Consider the following 7,513-nt stretch of genomic DNA (forward strand, 5'->3'; position numbering starts at 1 on the left):
TGCATAGCTCCTAACCTTCCAAAGCACTTTCACAGTCAGTCACATTTTGTTAGATCTTCATAACTGGCATCCTGTTGGACAGATGAGGGTATCAACACATTGAAAGATTAATAACTGATAAACTGGACATGACCAACAAGATGGAAAATTGGATATTTTCTCTTATTCTCATGCCTTTTTCAATCTCTCCAAAATAAAAATTATGCACAAGAGAGAAAGTCATTTCCACTACCCCCACAACCTAGGGACACCAAGAATCTTACTGAAGTAATAGACTCACACCAAAGAAGGCTAATCCCTAATCTCTAACTCACTCATTCAGTGCTTTTTCCTATACTGACCACCACATTCCAGTAGTTTGGCTGTATAAGCTGATCCATGGACTCAACAGAACTCAACTTTACCAGTTCCTTCCTCCCAGGAAGGAAAAATCAAGAGGCAGAAGTTTGTCGGGATGCGAGCAGCAGCGTCTTCTCTGCTGTAACAGAGCTCAGCTAGAGAAGTGAGGAAGAAAGGTAACTGGGGTAGGATATGTGTGTGTATGTGTGTGTGTGTGTGTGTGTGTGTGTGTGCATGTCTATGTGGCACTCCATTAAACCTGAGAGGGAAAACTCAGCACCCAGCTGGAGGCAGTTCTGCCTCCTGCCCCAAATCACTTGGGGCAGAGACAGAGGCCAGTCAAATAGGAATTTCTCAGCATGGGAGAAGGCTGAGACAACTTTAAGATCTAGAGCAGGGGTGGGGAACCTATGGCCTCAAGGTCACATGTGGTCTTCTAGGTCCTTGGGTTTTGGCCTTTTGACCAAGCCCAAGTTTTTCAGAACAAAACTTTTTATTAAGGGGATTTGTTGTGTGGAGTTTGGATTCAGTCAAAGGACTCCACTTTAGGACCTAAAGGGCTACATGTGGCCTTGAGGCTGCAGTTCCCCACCCCTGGTCTAGAGTCTAGACCCAAGGGAAACCAAAATCAAAGAGGAAGGAGTCAGAAAACATTGAAGAAAGCAATATAAAATGGAATGAAATTATCAAAAATCTGAGAAGGAAGAAAACTCAGTTAAAGGCTTTGAGCATAAACAAATAAAATTATAGGGAAGATATTAATAACAGAAATGAATATGACCTCTAAAGCAGCCCAAAAAAGTTCAGACATCTATGAATAAATATTGTAAGACAAAGGAAATTAGTCAACACTTGATGAGGCAGAAGATTCCCAAGAGTACGAAATCACAACAGGATATTCCTGAATGGTTTCAAAGAGAAATAACTATTGTGAAAGCAGAAATTATGGTCTGCACAGCAGAAATAATTGGTAGAATAGAAAAACTTGAAACCATGGTGGTAAGTCTCACCAAAAAAATAAAAGAATAACTGAGTGGGAATGCAAATACACAGAAGTGAAGGACAATCTAGAAGAAGACAGACAAGAACCAATAACATTAAAAGAAAACATGCCTTCTGTACAAGCAAGACATATTGATCTGGAAAATAGGATGTATAGACACAACTGAAGAATTATAGGTCTCTCAGAAAAACACAAGTCAAAAAACTTGAATATCATAATTCAAGAAGTGATACAAGAAAACTACCCAGAACTTTTGAACCCACAAAACAAAGTGTTGATCAAAAGAATCCACAGATTGCCTCTGAAAAAAACAACAAAATAAAACTTATGCTGCAAATGAGAAGATACACAATGGTTAAATCGAACAATTTCAATGAAAAATAACAAATTTCACAATCAGCCAGGATAAAGACCTACAAATATGAAGGGATGAAATTTGAATAACCTAAAACTATTTTTACATCCACCAGAAACTGCAGTAGACAAAAGGATAGCTGTGTTCCAGAAAGCAAAGGAGCTCAAGATGCACCACTATAATCTAGAGACTGATCATTAATGAAAAAAGAGGCATTCAAAACATTCCTAAAAAGAAAACCAGACCTCATAAAAGTATTTGCTTTTCAAACAATCAAACAACAGATATGCAAAAAATACATTATATAAAAATATATTACAAATATAACAATAAAATCACAACAGAGATTTACAAGATAAGAGATTTCTTTCTAAATACACACAGGAGACAAAGGGTGAAACAAAGTCAAACTAGTTACGGTGGAAAAACAGGCCTAAAACATCATGTGCTCAACCTTGTGACACCAGGCTTACAAGGGAATCAATGTGTTTTGTGGGAGTAAATTAAGATTTGGAGGGCACATGAAAAGGGGGAGGGGAGGAAGAGGATAGGAGGGGGAATATGTGATGTACCCTAATCAAGTCAAAGGCTAATGATGAAGGGAAAAGAAATTGTGTAATCTCTGAAGAAAAGAACCTACAGGAAAGATGGGTGAGGCATAGGGAGGGATTGAGAAAAAGGGAATATCGGTAGGGGGAGGGCACACCATCAATGAAGGTTCCCATGAGAGAAGATAGTCTATAAAGGATGATGGAAATCTTATTATGACTATAATCTGTAGGGGTGTGATGCATAGAGAGATCGCTCAACTTTGCTTCAGAAGGATGGGAAATAGAATTCCTGGGGTAACTGACATTCAGAAGGGTGGGAGAGCATAAACCCAGGGAAGAGATTTCAAGGCAAATGGGGGAAAATGACCATGGGGAGAGCCAAGGTTAATAATAAACCACACAATTAGGGATATAGGAAAATTCCTGCTGTGGAACAATATTCTTTCTATCACCTACAAGAACTGGTATTTCTAAGAATGGAGCCACAGCAGAAAAAGAGGACCTAGGGGCAAGATTTATAAGGCAATAATGAAGGGACCCAAAATAGACACCTTAGAAGCTTTAATTCCTTAAGGAATATAGAGACTAAAGAAAGTCTTAAAGGTCATAAATCAAAGAATAAAAATCCAGAATAGACAGAAAGGGCAGATAAATGATGAAGAGAATAAGAGTAATAAATCTTTTTTTAGAAAGTCTCAGAAAATGAAATTTTTAAAACTAATGAACAAAGGTTGAAGTAGAGAAGAGGAAAGGGGAGTTTATTTTGCTACTTAATTGAGAGAAAAACAAAGAAGGGAAGACCTAAATAAGCAGATAAAAGGAAGCCTTTGTTTTTGTAGCTAAGTGGAACTAACTGTCAGATTCTTCTAAGTTTCTGTCCAGGACTGCACAGACTGGAGAGGAACCAAACAACTGAAAGGAAGTTCCCTGAACTAAAAAAGTGAGAGAAGATGTCATTTCATGATTTATCATGTGGAATATGCTCATTCAACCCAGCTGCCGTATCAGTGTAGACTGCTCACTTTATGTGGGGCAGAGGTAAGGAAACAACATTTGCTGTTGTGTTCATCCAACGACAAAAGCACATCTGCCGTTCATGTAGAAGAATCCAGACAAATGCAGGAAGGCTTATATAGACGATACAAAGTGAAGTAAGCAGAATCAGGAAAAATATATGTGCCAATATAAATGGAAAGGATAAAATGAAATTGAATGCTGCATAATTATAATGAAATAGCTTGGTCCTGGAGAAGAAAGAGTTGAGAAAATGCATTTCCTTCCCTTCATTGAAGATGTAGGAAACCACGGGTGTAGAATGCTGTATATACTGTCAGATCTGGTCAATCTGTTAGTTGATTTTGCTGAACTGCTTCCTTCTGCCCCTCCCTTTCTTTTAAAAAATATTATATATATATATATATGTATGTGTATATATATGTATATATATACTGAGAAAAGGAGGTAAGAAGTAATAAATTGGGAAGCTAGTTTGTTATAAAAACAAACAGCAATTTAAACAAATCTAGGTATTATGCTATGTCTACCACCTATCTATTGGCTGCCATCTCCAGTCATCCTGGTCTATATCTGGCCACTGGACCCAGATGGCTCTGGAGGTGAAAGTGAGGCTGGTGACTTTGCACAACCCTCCCTCACTTAAATCCAATTCACTTTGTGTGGCATCACCTTCCTGATGTCATGGTACTCTTCAAGATTGAAGGACAAATAACAGCAATATCAACTCGCCAGACCCTGTGTTTTCCCAGATCAAAATTCCCTGCCCTGGCCACCTCTATCTGCACTATCTCCGCCTATTTGAATGTGAGCTCCTTGAGAGTAGGGACTATGTCATTTTTGCATTTGTATTTCTAGTACTGATCTCCATGTCGGGCACATGATGAGCATGTAAGTGCTTTATCATTCACTTCCAGACCTTTCATTCTAATAACGTTTGTAAAATAATGAAATGAGGTTACTTGGGCATGACCTGCAAAAACATAGCACGCAAAATTCTGGCAAAACCGTTATGGCTTTCTAGATGTTGAATAACCATTCCTATAACATTCTAGAATCTTGCCAGCATTCAAAGTCAAGTCCACTGGCTCTAAGTTTTCTAGTATTTTTCTTTTTTAAAAATTGCACATTTTAGGGGCACCTAGGTGGCACAGTGAGTAAAGTGCCGGCCCCCGAGTCAGGAGGACCCAAGTTCGGTTCTGGCCTCAGACAACACACACACACACACACACACACACACACACACACACACACACACACACACACACTAGCCGTGTAACCTTGGGCAAGTTACTTAACCCTAATTGCCCTCCAAAAGGGAAAAAAATATTTGCACATTTTCCTTCCTTTAATTTTATGGCACTTCTTCCATCCACAGCCCTTCAAATATCACTGTCAGTGGCTCATCATTTATGTCCACTAATTCTTTCATTCACCTCCTCCTTGCCTACTGCATTGCCACCCTGGGAAATCTACAGCCAGGAGCCCTACTTTTCCTCATTACTAACTCCCTTTCCATTTTGGGAAGGAACCCAGCCACATCTCACCTCACTCTTGCCTGGACTCCACCTCCTTCCCCATATTAACCCCTCCCCATTACTCTTCTTCCTTCCCTCCCCCACTCCCATTTCCAGCACCTTTATGTTGTTACCTTTTCCCATTAGAAAGTAAGCTCTCTTAGGGCAGTGACTGTCTCTTGCTGTATGTAACCCCACCACTTAGCACGGTACTTGACACACAGTAGACAACAATAAATGCTTTGGCTGTCTGTCTCTCCAGCTATCTCCCATTCCTGGGAAGCACATCATTTACCTGTAGGCAGTGATTTGGATGCAGTAATATGAACTCATCTAGCTCCCTACTTCTCTTGGATGGATCATTCTGAAGGAATTCACAATTCTTTGCACTTTCTGGTTACAAATAATTCTCACTTAATCCTTGCAGTAGTTCTGTGATATAGACAGTACATTACAGTTCTAGTTTAAAGATGGAGCTGACTTGTCCAAGGACACAAAACTTGGATTTGAATTCAGGCCTTCTGAATCCAAGGGCACATTCTACTGCAATATATTAGGGATTTGGGCATTCTCACTATCCCACTTTATTCTCCCGTAATCATCATCCCAGGCTCACCAAAGTGTGTAGTCTCCTCAAAAATCATCTAACTTCTTAATTCTCAAAGCCCAGACATTATGTCTACTTCTCCCTATTCTACTTACAGTTCTCTTAAGACCATCATGGCAGATGCACGTTTCAGCCAAGGTCCAGCTGAGGACACTGGCTATTAAATCATGGCCAAGTGGAATAAAATTGGGATTGGGAGTCAAGAGGAGGCTTTTGTCATTCACTTGCTGGGCGTCCTTGGGAAAACCTTTGTGTCTTCATCTCGAAAATGGGAATGGTGCTAGTATTTGTCATACTTACCTACTGGCATCACAGAGCCATCATGAGGATTGAATGAAGTAACACCACCAGGTCTGAAAAAGCCCCCCAATTTTCTCATAAACTGATTTGTATCAGGCTTGAGTAAATTCTAGAATTGGTGTTATCTTTGACAGTATACATTTTTTCCTTTTTGTTGTTTTGCTTTTGGAGGGGGGGAAAGCAGGGCAGTTGGGGTTAAGTGACTTGCCCAAGGTCACATGGCTAGTAAGTATTAAGTGTCTGAAGTCACATTTGAACTCAGGTTCTCCTGACTCTAGGGTCAGTGCTCTATATTCACTGTGCCACCTAGCTGCCCTCATTTTTTCCTTTTCAAAATCATTTTAGGTTGTTGCTGTTATTTCAGCTGTATCTGTTCTTCATGACCCCGTTTAAGTTTTTTCAACAAAGATTCCAGAATGGTTTGCTATTTCCTTCTCCAGCTCATTTTACACATGAGGAAACTGAGGCAAACAGGGTGAAGTTACTTGCCCAGGGTGACACAGCTAGTAAATGTCTTGAGGTCAGATTTGAACTCAGGAAAATGAGTCTTCCTGACTCCTGCCCCAGCACTTTATCCACTGTGCTACCTAACTGCCCCATCATTTTAGGAGAAGCTGTATATTTGGCTTTATATTCAGGTTAATACAATATATATAAAAGGGCTATACAAGCATAAGCGATTTTATATATTCAGTCATGTACACAGGCATACTACTTATTGGAAGAAACTTGCTGGCTTCCAGCCCTGGCTCAGTGAAGCATGTAGAATCCTGGGGAAACAATTCCTGGGGCAGTGCACCCCTGAGAAAGAAGAAACATCACCTCTGCTGCAGCTGAGCAATGACACTGAACTTTCCAAGAGAAACAATGACTAGAACAGGGATTCTTAACTGTTCGTGGGCCATGGACTCCTTTCAGTTCAGTGGAACTTATGGATCCCTTCTCAGGATGTTTTTACAGACATAAAAAAATAAGCATAGGATTGCAAAGGAAACGGATTATATTAAAAGTTACCAAGATTTTTTTAAACAGCTCATGGAGCCCAGGATATGAACTCCTGGAATAGAGAGGGTCAATCACTTGGCCACACTGCTGCTGGTAGACTCTGAGGAAGGAGAGGGATTGAATTTCTAGAGATAGCCAATGGCCGTTACCCCTTGAAGTTTTAACAAGGAGATTGTTTCAGAATCAGATGGTGTCTCCATCATCCATCTCTTCAGGGTGTTGGAAAGAGCACTGGATTTAGGTTCAAATTCCAACTGTTGGGGTGGCTAGGTGGCACAGTGAATAGAACACCAGCCCTGGAGTCAGGAGGACCTGAGTTCAAATCTGTCCTTAGACACTTGACACTAGTTGTAGGACCTTGGGCAAGTCACAAACCCAACTGCCCTTGCCCCCCCCCCCCCAAATTCCAACTCTGCAGCTTACTCTATATGACCGTGGGGAAGTTACCTTGCCTCTTCAAGGCCTGAGCTTTATTGGCAATTAAGTAGCAGGATGAACTAGATAGAATTTTGAAGATCTCACTTAATTCCTGCCTTTCCCTGCTTATAGCTGAACAGGATATCACTGCCATTTTAGCAGAATTGCAAGTAATAATCTCCATTTATCTGGCCCAGTGGAGAACTGTATAGCATCACGGGAAGGGCAGTGGATTTAGGAATCACAAGACTTCAGTCAAGTCCCAGAATGGTCACTAATTAGCTATGAGACTTAAATAATGGATTTGGCTAGATGATCTCTGAGGCCCCTTCTGGCTCTATATCCTACAAGGTGACTGAAACTCCCCCCCCCCCCCCCCCCCCCCCCCCCCCCCCCCCCCCCCCC

This window comes from Petaurus breviceps, unplaced genomic scaffold (assembly GCF_028583685.1).
Source record: "Petaurus breviceps papuanus isolate PSGF00001 unplaced genomic scaffold, PetGlider_PUasm1.0 138, whole genome shotgun sequence".
Classification (NCBI taxonomy): Eukaryota; Metazoa; Chordata; class Mammalia; order Diprotodontia; family Petauridae; genus Petaurus; species Petaurus breviceps.